Below are 16,665 nucleotides of genomic sequence, written 5' to 3'. Positions count from 1 at the left end.
TGTAAGGGACTAGTGAGATATTATAAAATACCATGCAAGAACTATAATAAACACTACATTGGACAAACAGGAAGAAAACTAGCCACCAGGCTAAGTGAACACCAACTAGCCACAAAAAGACATGACCCTCTCTCACTGGTATCTTCACGTACGGATGAGGAAGGACACCACTTCTACTGGGACAACACATACATCCCAAGACAAGCCAAACAAAGACACGCACGAGAATTCCTCGAGTATGGCATTACAAATGGAACTCTATCAACAAACACATCGAGTTAGACTCCATCTACCATCCCCTAAGAAAAATAACCGGAAGTGACTTCACTACAGGAAATGACATCACCACAGAAAATGACATCACCAATCCAAAGAACCCCAAATATATAAATAGATAACAGGACTTATCAGCAGTGCTTCGCCTGAGGCCCACTGAAGATGTTACCTAGTAGGGTGATGAAATGTCTGGAAATGAACCTTTCAGCTCAGTGAGCAAACCTACATCCAGAACCTCAACCTGAGCTACAAATTTTCTAAAAACTCGCTATTTACAGGATTTTGCCAGGGTTGGACGATTTGAGGTATAGGGAGAGGCTGAATAGGTTGGGGCGATTTTCCCTGGAGCGTCAGAGGCTGAGGGGTGACCTTATAGAAGTTTATAAAATCATGAGGGGCATGGATAGGGTAAATAGACAAGATTTTTTTCTCTGGGGTGTGTGAGTTCAGAACTAGAGACCATAGGTTTAGGGTGAGAGGGGAAAGATATAAAAGAGACCTAATGGGCAACTTTTTCATGCAGAGAGTGGTACGTGTATGGAATGGGCTGCCAGAGGAAGTGATGGAGGCTGGTACAATTGCAACATATAAAAGGCATCTGGATGGGTGTATGAATAGGAAGGGTTTGGAGGGATATGGGCCGGATGCTGGCAAGTGAGGCTAGATTGGATTGGGATACCTGGTCAGCATGGATGAGTTGGACCAAAGGGTCTGTACATCTCTTTGACTCCATGACTATGACTTTGAGTTTTTTGCCACTGAAGGTCCATACTTAGAAGCAAGTGAATTGGGAGGTGTCTGACTCGACCTTCATCAAGAAAGCTGCAGCTGTTATGGGGCAAATGACACTAATACTGGTGCACTTCATATCGGGGTGAATTAATGGAAGGTACATATCTTGGAGTTACATAAACTCTTTGCAGATCATGAACAAGTGTATCTGATAAGAGTTTTGCAATGTCAAGGTCAAAACTAAAATATCTCCAATTCAAAGAAAGCATTCTCTTTTGGATGTTGATATTTTACGCAACTTGTCTATCTCTGAAACAGTGTGTTTTTTTCATTGTGTTTGAACAGTTCAATAATGACCAAACATTTCATTAGTTTGAAAAGAAGCTTTTTTTGTGAATACAGCTAATTGTTCAAATCATGTGAATCCAACAATAATTCTCCTGGTGTTAGAAACTGAACACACATTTTGCAAAGCCTTTGATGACTCTGGGACCAGTGGAGCCAACGGAATATTTTCTACAGGAGGATCCTGTCCACTATCAAACTTTCAGAATAGCCAGTAAATGAAATCTTCAAATGAAGCATATATGAATTCAACTGAAGGATACACAAATCAAACTTTAAAGTGATTGACAAACTAATAACATTGGCTCACTCAAAGCAGTAATTGCAGTCTTTTTTTATGGACACGTCCTTGATCAACTTATTAACTTTTATGAGGAAGGCTTAAATCCTACAAAAGCCAGTGTGGGGCAGAACAGTTTCTGCACTATGATGAAGCCACGAAAGCACAATGGGAAACGTTTGCTCCATTTCCAAAGGAAAAATCGAAAGCAGATTCTTACAAATTCAACATAATGATGAAAGCCAACTCTTGATTCAGATCAAATAATTGCACTTTCTGAAACGTATTACTGCTCCCTGAAATAAAAACAGAAAACATACGAAATACAGAGTAGATCAGCCTGATCTGTGGAGAGAGAAACCGTTAATATTACAGGTCATTGGCCTTCCAGTGTCACTCTACCCGACACCATCGACATGAAGCCTGTTTCCCTGTCGATCAATGCTGCCTGGCCTGCTGTGTAGGCCCAACATTTTCCAATACAAGTTCAATCTAATTCGGTTTCAAACATGCACCTTGCAGTGAAGCTGCTTCTGGCAGACGCTTTATGGTTTTGAATTCCTGTTTTGTACGCAATACATTCTTTACAGCAATCCAAGAAATACTGTCTATCATCCAAGTGCCAACAGACCCAAATTGTAGCCAATAAACAGCTTGATATTCCTCCGTTGGGTGTTACTAGGTAGCGTCATAGAATCATGGGATAGCGTCGCAAAGAAGGAGATCGTTCAGCTTGTCATGTCCATGCTGGCCCTTTCGAAGAGCAATCCAGTTAATCTGCTCTCCTGTTATTTCCCCAGCTCCCCCTTCAGTATTAATCCAGTTCCCTTTGTAAGGCTACAATTTAATCTGTGACATCATTATCAAGCAATACTTCTTTGTCTTAATCACATATTGCTCAAAATATTTTTCTGCAGATCACCTTTCGTGATTTCATTATTGAACTTTAATCTATGTCCTCAGGCTATAGACCTTTCGGCCACTGGAAACAGTTTCTCCCGCTCCACCTAATCCCTTCATGATCTTAAACTTCTCAAACATTCTTCCTAAGATGTAGTGCTAATGTTTTCACTCTAGTTTAGTGTAACTTTGCTGCCTTTTTTCCTCTTCGTCTACAGTTATTAAGTTAAGGGTCCCACGTGTTTATACTATGCAATGCTAACCTGTCTTTACTAGCTGCAATGCTCTTGGCACAAGTATCTCCCAAGTATGTCTTGGTTAGACTGACTGGTTAGACTACCTACAGTGTGGAAACAGGCCCTTCGGCCCAACTAGTCCACACCGACCCTCTGGAGAGTAGCCCACCAGACCCAGTCCCCCTGGATGATGTACCCCAACTCTCTGGGCAATTTAGCATGACCAATTCACCTGACCTGCACATCTTTGGACTGTGGAAGGAAACCCACACAGACACAAGGAGAATGTGCAAACTCCACACAGACAGTTGCCTGAGGCTGGAATTGAACCCAGATCCCTGGCACTGTGAGGCAGCAGTGCTAACCACTGAACCACCATGCCGCCCACATTGTATTGTATTTCTCTGTCCTTATATCCCTTTAAAATTATACTTTTTGTCTTTCCTCAAATTCATTAACCTTGTCCTTACTGAGAGATGCTTCAGCTCTAAGCATGCATTTAAAATTTATAGAGCACATTCAAAATACTTAATCTGTGTTTCGTCCAGTGCAACAGATGAGCTAGAGTAATTATATTCCAGCTTCTCTTTAAGGTAATGTAAATCAGTGCAAAGTCATTTAAAATATTAATACTTAACCTTAGACAACATTTTTTTCCATCTAGAATCCATGCACAATATAACAGGGGTCTTTTCCCTAGGGTGGGGGAGTTAAAGACTGGGGGAAGAGGGCACATATGTTTTAAGAACAGAGAAGAAAGATTTCAAAAAGACATGAAGAGCAATTTTTTTACACCAACAGCGGTTTGTGTGTGGAAGAACTTCCAGAGAAAGTGGTGGATATGGGTAAAGTTACAAAGTTTAAAAGACATTTGGATAAGTTCATGAATAAGAAACATCTGGAAGGAAATGGGCCAAATGCAGGCAGGTGAGACGAGTTTAATTTGGGAAAAAGGTTGGCATGGGCTGTTTGGGCCGAAGGGTCTGTTTCCATAGAAACATAGGAAATAGGAACAGGAGTAGACCATTTGGCCCTTTGAGCTTGCACCATCATTCAGTAAGATCACAGCTGATCATGTGATTTCAGTATCCCACCCTCACTTCCTCTACAGGCCCCTTGATCCCTTTAGCTGCAAGGGTGACGCCCAGCTCCCTCTTGAACACATCTAACAAACTGACCCCATCAGCTTTCTATGGGAGAGAAATCCCAGGTTCATAACTTTGGGTGACAAAATTCCTCCTCATCTCTGTCCTGAATGGTTTCTCCTTACTCTTAGACTGTGGGCCATAGTTCTGGACTTCCCCAACATTGGGAACATTCTGTCCAGTCCCATCAGGATTTTGTATGTTTCCATGAAAACCTTCCTCATTCTTCTAAATTCCAGTGAGTGGAAGCCCAGTCGATTCAGTCTTTCTTCATATTCTGCATGACTGTATGATTCCATAAATGCTTTCTAATAATAAGGACATTTACTCGAGTCATCTGTAACCTATCTTGCTTGTGCACTTTTTTAAAATGTTAGTAAAGCTTATTTGCTAGCAGGATCCAATGTTGCTTTGCAGAAAATGCAATCAGATGAGAGAGGGCTTGAATGAACTTATTCACTAATTTATTGACCTTTCCTTTGCTGAGAAACATTTCAAATCTGTCTGCATTTTGAATTGAAGTAGCATCCACCAGGTTCCTGTCCAAACATCTCCTTTCCAAAGCAGAACAATATATGTATAGATTGAAGAATTCTAATCGAAGAAATATATTCTTTTGTCTGCTAATTAGTCAGATATGCAAGCAGCAAGAGATAAATGCGTAACTTAATTAATTTTCTATCATAACCTCTGCCCTGCCAATACTTATCAATGTTTTTATTCTCAGTTTTCATTTATTCTATCATTATGGTTTACACATACTTCAAATTTCCACAATTATTTTTTATAATTACTTCCACCAAATAAGTTTTCTGTTAAGTTGTTGTAGAAATAAAGAGTCAGAAAATATCAGTTATTTGAAGAAAGATTTTTTTTTTCTGAAACAAAAATAGAAATTGCAAGAGAAACTCAGCAGGTCTGGCAGCATCTATGGAGAGAAATCACAGTCAATATTTCAAGTCCAGTGACACTTCTTCAGAACTGAAGTTCCGAACTCCAATTCCAACAAAGGATCACTGGACTCAAAACATTAACCCTGGCTTCCTTTCCACAGAGTCAAGATTAGATTGGTGCTGGAAAAGCACAGCAGGTCAGGAAGCATCCGAGGAGCTGCGTTTCTCCAGCAATTTCTGTTTCTGTTTCAGATTTCCAGCATCCTCAGTTCTTTATTGCATTCACTTGTTTTTCTGGTCTGGTTTCAGTATTCGAATTATGATTGGAAGTTGATGTTAGATCATTGCTGTGATAGGAAAGAGGCTGAATGTCATTTTTAGAGCATTTACAATCAGATTTCTTTTTCCATTAATGCGTGACAGCATTACACAGCTTAATTCGAGTACGGTGTAGTGTCCATTGAATATTGGTTAGCCTCAGGAGGCTAGCACACGGTGCAGAATCCCAACAATCCTGGTTCCATTCCAATTCCAGCTGAGATACATTTGGGACCTGCATCCTCATCCCACTCCTGAGTAGTGGCAAACAAGTGCCCACAGACAAAAACTAGCAGGAAAATGGCTCAGGATAAAGCATCAGCAGACAATGAGCCAAGAATTCACACTGACCCCTTCATCAACCTGATTATCATGGAACACAGAGCAGCACGGTGGCTCAGTGGTTAGCACTGCTGCCTCGCAATACCAGCGATCCGGATTCAATTCCAGCCTCAGGCAACTGTCTGTGTGGAGTCTGCACATTCTCCCCATCTCTGTGTTGGTTTCCTCCAGCTACTCCAGTTTCTTCCAACAGTCCAAAGATGAGCAGGTCATGATAAATTGCCTATAGTGTCCAGGGGTGTGTGGATTAGGTGCATTAGTCAGGGGTACAATTGGATAGTAGGGGAATGGGTCTGGATGGGTTACTCTTCGGAGGGTCGGTGTGGACTTGTTGGGCTGGAGGGCCTGTTTCCACACTGTAGGGATTCTATTCTATATCCAAAATAAGACCTGAAGTACTGTGATCAATTCTGGCATGTGATATTGAGCAATGTGATGGGGATAATGAGAACATGACTGAGTGTCTAGAGAATTGGAGGCAATTTCTGAAAGACAGGACTTTGAGAATCAGTCAACAAAAGAACTAGCCTATGGACTGGCTGTTTGAGAGCAGGGAAGGGGAGCAACATGAAGGTGTAATCAATATGGATTAGCTTGGAGAAAATGAGCAGTTTCCAGTACTCAGGGCCAGTGATAGCCGAAGATAAAACTGTTGAAATAGAGTGATTTGAAGAAGTTCAGTAGAGTGTTTTGTGATAGAAGAATATTGGTGAAACTGAAAGGAAGAATCTGTAACAAAGCTGTGAGACCAACTTTGTTAACTAATAATGAAACCTGGGCAACAAACAGAGAACAGTGTTACCATGACTATACAGTAATTGAGATATGGACACTGAGAATGATGAGAAAGGACATTATCAGTAACCAGTAAAACAGGGAGTCAGTGAAGATTGTGGGATCATCAAATACAGTGTTGAGAAGAGATTGAAATGTTACAGCATTCTGTTGGGAAGAGAGACTGAGGAAATGTGGTAAGGTAGGTTACGGAGTTGGCACTGCCAAGGAAGAAGGAATAGATGAAGTCTTAAGATCAGATGAATGATCCAAAGACAAGAGACATAAATGGATTGGAAGAGGAGGATGACTGACAGGGGGAGCTGCTCACGGTGATTAATTAGTGTTGTGACAAACTCAAGTAATATGGGATGAGCTGAAAGAAGGAGATTCAGATTCAGATCCAGTGTATTGTGATTTCCTTCATTATTTATGAAGTGTAAAAAGAAGGGGCCGTTTCTTTATATTGTCTTATGACAGCTTAGAATTTTAATGAGTCATTAGTGTGTTGTGCAGAGATACAGAAAATATTCTCAGTGCCCAGGGCTGCAAAACTTCTCAATCTAGCTTTGCATTGTTTTGTGATTGCACGAGAGAGGGTATGGAGGTGCTTTTGCAAATGTCACCAGGAATGAGAATTTTAGACACAATGAAAGTTTGACAGGCTGTGGGACATTTGGAATGGAGGAAAATGAGGTAAAAATGTAATTACAGTGTGTAACATTGTGAGGGGTCAGGAGAGAGTGAATAGAAATCTCCTATTTCCTTAAAATGGAAATCAATGAGTAATTAGCAGGAGGATTACAGCAAAGTTAGGGATAATTGTTCACCTCGAAGAGTGGTCGAAGCTAATGAATTCCTCACTGTGTTAAAAAAATTCTTGGGCATGCACTAGAAGCATACAGGGTAACAGTCGAAGATCTAAGCTGTAAAGTTAGGCTGCATAGCTCCTGTTCAGCCAACAGAGACATGATGGGCCAAATGACCTCTTTACACTTCTGTGCTCGGTACTGTAACTGGAGTGACAGTTAAACTACATACTGCAGGTTTTAATGGGGCAACCCTGCTGCATATGAAATTTGAAATAAATAGCAAATAGCTGCGATGCACAATTGCTCAGCTTCAGCAAGAGAACAATGGATTATTCTTCCGACCGTGACTTTGGCTAAAATATTAACCTGGCCTTTCATTTGACTGACCTGTGTGTCTATTTCTGTGGTCATATCTCACATATTCCTTCCTACAATGCTTGTAACTTATTTTTAGCCATAGAAGAGAGATTGCCGTAATGAATTGACACAGAACATTTCGACTGAGTGAGCCACAAAATGAATTGCAACTTTGACTTGTTACTGCTGAGGATTATTCTGCCAGTGGGGTCCTTGTTACATAACCTGCGGCTGAACATTTTTACTAACAAAATAAACATGTTTCATCTGCAGCTATGAATCATTTCTGCACTCCTTGCCAATCAACAAGTTTCGCTTCTGCCAAAAAATATTCAAAGGAGAACCCAGCTGCCTGTCTTTATACCAGACAGATACATTAACGAGAAACACCAACAGGTACACTAACCAGAAACACCAAACAGATACACCAACAGGTACACTAACCAGAAACACCAAATAGGTACATTAACCAGAAACACTACAGAGGTACATTAATCAGAAATACCAAACAGGTACACTAACCAGAAGTACCAAACAGATACACCAAACAGGTACACTAACCAGAAGTACCAAACAGATACACCAACAGGTACACTAACCAGAAACACCAAATAGGTACATTAACCAGAAACACTAAAGAGGTACATTAATCAGAAATACCAAACAGGTGCACTAACCAGAAGTACTAAACAGATACACCAAACAGGTACACTAACCAGAAACACCAAACAATTATTTTAACCAGAAACACCAAACAGGTACATAAACCAGAAACATCAAACAGGCACATTAACCAGAATCACTAACAGATACACTAAACAGGTACATTAACCAGAAACACTAAACAGGTACATTAAACAGGTACATCAATCAGAAATACCAAACAGGTACATTAACCAGAGATACTAAACAGGCACATTAACCAAAAACACCAAACAGGCATGTTAACAAGAAACACTAAACAGGTACATTAACCAGAAATACCAAAACAGGTATGTTAACCAGAAGTATTAACTAGAAACACTAAACAGGTACGTTAATCAGATATACCAAACAAGTACATCAACCAGAAACACTAAACAGATACATTAACCAGATATACCAAACAGGTACACCAAGCAGGTACATTAACCAGAAACACCAGACAGGTACACTAAACAGGTACATTAACCAGAAACACTAAATAGGTACATTAACCAGAGATACTAAATAGGCACATTAACCAAAAACACCAAACAGGCATGTTAACAAGAAATACTAAACAAGTACATTAACCAGAAATACCAAAATAGGTATGTTAACCAGAAACATTAACTACAAACACTAAACAAGTACATTGATTAGATATACTAAACAAGTACATCAACCAGAAACACTAAACAAGTACATTAACCAGAAATGCCAAACAGGTACATTAGCCAGAAACACCAAATAGGTCCATTAACCAGAAAGAGCAAACAGATACGTTAACCTGAAACATTAAGCAGATACACCAAACAGGTACACCAATAGAAACACCAAACAGCTGCACCAATCACGTACACTAAACAGATATGAGAGTGTGGTGCTGGAAAAGCACAGCAGGTCAGGCAGCATCCGAGGAGCAGGAGAATTTACGATTCGGGCAAATGCCCTTCATCAGGAATGAGGCTGTGAGTCGAGGGGGTGGTGAGATAAATGGGAGGGGGTGGGGCTGAAGGTAAGGTAGCTGAGAGTGTGATAGGTGGATGGAGGAAGGGGTAATGGAGATAGATCAGAAGGGAGGGTGGAGTGGATCAGTGGGAAGGAAGATGGACAGGTAGGACAGGTCATGAGGGCGGTGCCGCATTGGAAGGTTGGAACTGGAATAAGGTGGGGAGAGGGGAAATGAGGAAACTGAGAAAGCCATATTGATGCCATGGGTTTGGACGGCCCCAGGGAAGACAATGAGGTGTTCTTCCTCCAGTCGTCAGGTTGTCAGGGAGTGGCGATGGAGGAGGCCCAGGACTTGCATGTCCTCGGTGGAGTGGGAGGGGGAGTTGAAGTGTTCAGCCACAAGGCAGTGGGGTTGGTTGATGCGGGTGTCCCAGAGATTTTCTTGGAAGCGTTCTGCGAGTAGGCATCCTGTCTCCCCAATGGAGAGGAGACCACATCAGGAGCAACGGATGGAAGTGCAGGTGAAGCTTTGATGGATGTGGAAGGCTCCTTTGGGGCCTTGGACAGAGATGAGTGGGGAAAGGTGGGTGCAGGTTTTGCACTTCCTGTGGTAGCAGGGGAAGGTGTCAGGAGGGGAGGGTGGGGCAGTAGGGGCACGTGGACCTGACTAGGTTGTCGCAAAGGGAACAGTCTTTACGGAAAGCAGATAGGGGTGGGGAGGGAAATATATCTCTGGTAGTGGGGATCTGTTGTGGGTGGCCGAAATGGTGGAGGATGATGTGATGTATATGGAGGTTGGTGGGGTGCAAGGTGAGCACCAGGGTGGGTTCTGACTTTGCTATGGTTTGAGGGGCAGGATTCGAGGGTGAGGTGCGGAAAATGGAGGAGATGCGTTGGAGGGTATCATCAATCATGTGGGAGGGGAAATTGCGATCTTTGAAGAAGGAGGTCTTCTGGTGTGTTCTGTGGTGGAACTGGTCCTACTGGGAGCAGATGCGGCGGAGGCGGAGGAATTGGGAATAAGAGATAGCATTTTTACTGGAGGCGGGTTGGAAGCAGGTATAGTCCAGGTAGCTGTGGAAGTTGGTGGGTTTGTAGAAGGTGTCAGTGTTGAGTCAGTCACCGTTAATGGAGATGGAGAGATCCAGGAAGGGGAGGGAGATGTCAAAGATGATCCAGGAGATCCAAGATGGCGGCGACTCAACAAGTCTGAGTTTACAGTGCTCTTCCCAAAACCTGGGTAAAGTGAGTTACTCACCCCCACCAGACTTACCAAACCACCCAAAAAAATTTTCTAACCTTAATTAGCTGTTTACTATTATATTTAAGCAGTTTAATATTAAGTGGATAATGAGTAAACCAAAGGGATCCCGCAGCTCTCAGAAAACAAAGACCCCTCCCCCACCCTCCTCTCCTCCTCCGGCTGCAGCTGATGTAAAAACAGGCCTTGAAGAGATGATTGCCAGGCTGGAAACGACACTCGTCAATTTCATCGCAGAATCCAGACAGAGATGGAACTCATTCGAAGAAAAGCTACAAAAGCACAGCCAGGCTATTGAGGAGCTGCAGGGCCGAGTGAAGGGGGCGGAGCTAAAGGCCACGACCTCCGAGGCTGCAGCACAAACAGCTGCAGAACAGGTGCGAGCTCTGGAGCAGAGAGTCCGGGCCTTTGAAATCTACATGGATGACCTGGATAATAGAAATCGGAGAAAGAATATCCGTCTTCTGGGCCTCCCTGAACAAGAAGAGAAGGGACAGTTAGTAGTATTTCTGGAGCGATGGCTGCCCCAGCTTTTAAACCTGGGGGCTGAAACTGACCGGGTAAGGGTGGAGTGGGCCTACCGGGTCGCAGTATGCGGATCTGGCCCAAACCAGCACCCACGCCCGGTCCTGTTCCGGCTGCAGAGTTATAGGGAGAGGCAGATACTCCTGGGTGCCTCCAAAAATCTTGGAAAGGATCCTAAAGCCATGATCCATGAAGGATCCAAGATTATGTTATTTCAGGACTTCTCCCCGGCTTTGGCACGAAGGAGGAAGGCGTTTGATGAGGTGAAGAAATGTCTAAGGAACTTAAATATTCAATACATCTTACGCTACCCAGCGACGTTATGCTTTAACCACGAAGGATCCGAGTATAATTTTAGATCACCAGAAGAGGCTAAGGAACTTTTAGACTCGTTTAAATAAATCGTAAGAGACAATTTATGTTGGCTTGCCTCTTCCACACTCCGTGGGGAGAAGTGGATACTTTACTCTACTTTACTTTTGCTTCTGGGAGCAGGGTTGTCTTCCCTTGCTATTTTATGTTATTATACTTAACTGTAATTTGTTGGAGTTGTAATTTTATAGTTATGTGTGTTTGTACGTGGCATTGATGCTATCAGATATACTCAGGTATGGGTGGGGAGGGGTGGGGGTGGGGCGCTCACTGTTAACTCTAGCTCGGTATTATATCTCAATCCTATTAAGGAGCGCCCGGGTCAAGGGTGGGACACTGTTTGGGAGAGGATATGGTGGACCTTTAGAAAGGAAGTAAGGCCCCCTGAGAACAAGGGGGAGGATCTCCATTCAAACATGTTTTTTTTTGTTCTTATTGTTTGGAAATAGTTTCCTTTTTATTATACTGTTATGAGTGTATTAGAGAACATTTTCTCTTGTTTGAAGGATGTAAGTGACTCAACTATACACTCTGGATAATTGTGGATTAGATTAGTAGTTAACTGAGTTTCATTGTTTTTCTTTCTTCTTTAGTATCATTTCTTTGAATTTTGATGATTATATATTTAAGATCTATTTTTATATTAATGTTTGTGCTTGAAAGTTCTGTTTATTTTTGTAAATCTGTCAAAATATTAAATTTCTAATAAAAATATCTTTAAAAAAAAGATGATCCAGGTGAATTTAAGGTCGGGGTAGAATGTATTTGTAAAATTGATGAACTTCCTTCCCATCTATTCACTTTGTCCCCCTCTCCGACCTACCACCATTACCCCCATCTCCATCTACTGAACGCACACTCAGCTACCTTCCCATCAGCCCCATACCCCCCTCCCATTTATCTCTCACAAGCCTCATTCCTGATGAAGGGCTTTTGCCCGAAAAGTTAATTCTCCTGCTCGTCGGATGCTGCCTGACCTGCTGTGCTTTTCCAGCACCACACTCTCGACTCTGATCTCCAGCATCTGTCGTCCTCATTTTCTCCACACTAAACAGATACACCAAATAGGCAATTGCTGCATCAGAGCTTAAGTTGCTTTAGGTTTGCTGAGGAATATTTTTTCTTTTTTTCCTGTTGCGTGAATGAAAACAAGAAACATTCCACATTGTTTTGAAATATTCAGCCCGAGCACTGCCTGTTTGCTGTTTGGTTTCAGTGGACCTTGTACCTGATGTCTTGAAATATTAGTTCCAATTCACAGCTGCCTGCAGGATTCTTGCGATTGTGATGTGATTTTGGTTGGTTGCACAACACATCAGCAAACTGACTCGAAGTCAGGAACTATTGCTGTGATATAACATCTCATGCGAAGTTAGCCAAAGGAGATCCTCTATACAGTGTATTACTCTGATTTTCATCCAGCTTCATGTAACATTGCTTGAAGAGATACATTTTTCATTCACATCATAACACATTGTCCTGGCATGTGTTCCTGTCTGCACCCTGCTATAACGTCATAAAAATAAACATTAGAAGAAAAACTGTCTAAACATAAAAAAAGGAAGTGCTTCCCAGTTAACCAATGAATGTATTAAATGTGTGATACATTTCCAAGTCCTACTTACCCCTTTGAACCACTGCAATATTGCCTCTGTCACCCCAGGTTTAAGGGTTGGGGAGAAAAAAGCAACTCTCCATCCCTCTGACCCATGTCTGACTAATCATCTACAGATTCCTGTTGTATTGCTGAGATGATTTGTGTGAGCAGATGAGATGTTATTTACTGTCAGGTTTTGTATTCTATTTAAACTCCACAATACTTACCAACGATTTCATCACTGTGTACTTCCTGAAGTCACATCAGTTATTTTTATAACCCTCATACTTCAGGTAGACAATTGAGATGAGCTTAACTTGTCTTTTTAATAGGGACAGCCATTTTTAGTGAGTTGCTACAATCAGATTAGATTAGGTTCCCTACAGTGTGGAAACAGGCCCTTCAGCCCAACAAGTCCACACCGACCCTCTGAAGAGCAACCCACCCAGACCCATTCCCCTACATCTAACACTACGGGTAATTTAACATGGCCAATTCACTTGACCTGTACAAGCCCTTTGGACTGTGGGAGGAAACCGGAGCACCCAGAGGAAACCCACACAGACCTGGGGAGAATGTGCAAACTCCACACAGACAGACACCTGAGGCTGGAATTGAACCTGGGACCCTGGTACTGTGAGGCAGCAGTGCTAACCACTGAGCCACCATGCCACCCCTATAGCCCGTGCCCCTACCATATCCTAGCATGAGGCATCAATTCCATATGAGAATTGGAGATGGAAATTGTACGTTTGTAAAGAGTGACTCAGAAGAGATTTTGAAATCCACTGGCAAATCTTGTTCATTTTATCATCCTCTTCATGTCCCATCACTGTTGGGGCTAGCTGGCTGATCGCTTGTTTTTAAGAGTAGAAGAAAGAATCTTGAGAAGACATCAGCAGATTAGAAGCAATTAAACAGATAATGGTAACAAAGGCTCACTGATGATTGAATTTATTCTTCAGAGATAATATATTGAGGCAAGCGAAGGGAATACCTACATGAAGTTGAACTTACGTCGAATTCTCTATTCCTGAGAGCTTATGCTCGACACGTCGAATTCTCTATTCCTGAGATGCTGCCTCGCCTGCTGTGCTTTGACCAGCAACACATTTGCAGCTGTGATCTCCAGCATCTGCAGACCTCATTTTTTACTCGACTTCAGTTATATACCTTGATGAAGCATGTCTGTTTCAATGGTATTTATGTTTGTATGGATGTCCACACAGGAAAAATATAATCAGTAATGTTACCAGTCTTGTCTCTGTATTTTCTAGGGCTATTGAAAATTTGTTCATGAATATATGCTGATCAACTTTCGTATTTACTCTTGTGTGAATCTTTCCCACGAGCCAATGTTGCACCTCCAGAATCATGTTCACCCACAGGCTATTTCAGAAGGGATTTCTCCCCTGAGTTGTGTGTCTTATCTTGACAGATATTAGGAAGAAACAACTGGCATTACATTGCACCTTATCATTTTCCCACAATGTTCTACAACTCTTCATATGTTTTAAAATACAATCATAGAACATAGAACATAGAACAATACAGCACAGAACAGGCCCTTCGGCCCACGATGTTGTGCCGAACATCTATCCTAGATTAAGCACCCATCCATGTACCTATCCAATTGCCGCTTAAAGGTCGTCAATGATTCTGACTCTACCACTCTACCAATCTTTGTTGGTTACTGGGTAAACATAGCCAATAATTCTCAGAAAGTGAGGTCCGATGATTTGATAGCTATTTTGAGTTTGTTTCAGTGGAAAATGTAGTCTATATTTTGAATAGTGCCTAGAATTTTCACCTCCACATTAATTAACTTTAATATTTCATCTAAAATATGGAACCTGTAATAATGTGGCATTCTCTAGGAACTGAAGTGTTAATGTGGGTTATTTGTTCAAGTCTTAGATGGGGCTTGAATCCATAGTCTACCATCTCAGAGGCGATTGGTACAATGTAAGTGTGTCAGGGTGGTGGAAGTGAATATTACCAGTAATTATAGATATAGCAGGACAAAGCTGATATGGCAACAAAATATATCGTCTGAGAGTTATTGTGGAGAAGTATCAAGTGAATCATGAATCATTTTGTTAGGAAGAATGTGGAGAGGCTATATTAAGTAAAGGGCGCCATTCTAAAGGGACTATAATAGCAGAGGAACCTGCATATACCCTATTATTGAAGGTGGCAGCACAGGTTGAGAGAATTGTTGTAAAGCACCTAATATCTATGTTTTACTAATCGATGCACAGGATATAAAATAAGGAAGTCGATTCCATGATAATATAGAACACTGATTTAGCCTCAACTGGAGTATAGCTTTCAAGTAGTCTGCATGCTGTCATTCGGGATAAGGTGAAGGCAGAAAGGATTCACAACAATATTCCCAGAGAAGAGGAACTTCACGACATTCAGTAATGTAGCTAAATTGGAGAAGTTGGGACTTCTCTTGGAGAAAGATGAAAGGAGATTTATAGAGGTATTTACGATCATGAGGGTGGATAGGGAAATACCATTCCCATTGGTGGAAGGATCGAGAACAGGAGAGCACACATTGAAGACAATTGGCAAAAGAAGCAACAGCACCATGAGGAAACGTGTCTGATTCGGATCTGGAATGTCTGAGAATACTGTGGAGGATTCAATTCAGAATCCCTGTGGAGGGACTTAGATTGTTAACTGAAAAGTAAGAATGAGTGGGGCCATGTGGGAAAGGCGGGTAGATTACACTTAGAGAGAATTAGGATGGGCACTATAGGCAACCTCCTTCTATCCTGCAACAGCTCCGGCATTAGGAAAGAAATTGTAACTGATCAGTAACAAGTTTAAAAAAAACTTATATTTAGTTTAACACCCAGCTTCACCTCATTACTAGCTCTTGCAATTCCTCCACGATTTGTCACCTATACAGCATCAAGTACTGGATGAGCAGAAGTTTCTCCATTTAAATGTTAGAAAGTCTGAAGCTGTTGTTTTCAGTCCTTGCTTCAAGTTCTAAACTCCCCAGGATGCTGCCTGGATTGTCTTATGAAGACAGTTTGATTTTAATATTTTCATCTTTGATGGGAATTCAAACCCCTCCCTGTTTCTGTAATACCCCTCCAGCCCCACAGCCCTCCAAGATATCTGCCTTCCTCTGATTCCAGCACTTCCAACATCCTTGATTTGAATCATTCCACCAGTCGATGGCTATTCCTTTAAGCTGCCTTTTTCCCAAGCTCCAGAATTCTATCCCTACACTTTTCCACCTTTCTACCTCATTTTCCTCCTTTCTGGTGTTCTTTCAAACCCACGCATTTGAACAAGATCTGCCTTAAGTGGCTCAGTGTCAATTTTTGTTTTTATATTATTCCTGAGAAGAGGTTTGAAATGATTTATTATTTTCTAGATGTTAAATAAAGCTAATTGAAAAAAGATGTGATAACATGCTCTATAAATATAAGGCTTCCATTCATTTGTAATGTTGTTCAATCCTTACAGATTTTCCAATCTCCTCACTGCTTTCCTATTCGCCAAGTTGGCTCCTCAGTCATAGTAATATATACAAGTTATTCAATTTGTAGCAAGTCTTCATATGAGTAAGGCATCATTGTTCTGTTAAAGGCGGAAGAGAGAGTTTTTATAGCGTGATGGAGACCAAAGCATTAATTTAAATTGACTAAATCAATGATGCTGAGAATGTGTTGCTAGGATCAGATTATAAGAATTTATGAAGGTATCAGATGATGAGTAACATCAATTAGGCTTCCTACTGGCTGGAGAAAATAGCAACATAAAAAAACAGTGTGCTTCTAATCTTCTTCGAAACGTTGCATCTTTTTCACCTCCTTGCTATGTATTCCTCGATAAAAATTAA

This window comes from Hemiscyllium ocellatum, chromosome 31 (assembly GCF_020745735.1).
Source record: "Hemiscyllium ocellatum isolate sHemOce1 chromosome 31, sHemOce1.pat.X.cur, whole genome shotgun sequence".
Taxonomy (NCBI): Eukaryota; Metazoa; Chordata; class Chondrichthyes; order Orectolobiformes; family Hemiscylliidae; genus Hemiscyllium; species Hemiscyllium ocellatum.
Note: the sequence above shows the minus strand (reverse complement) of the source record.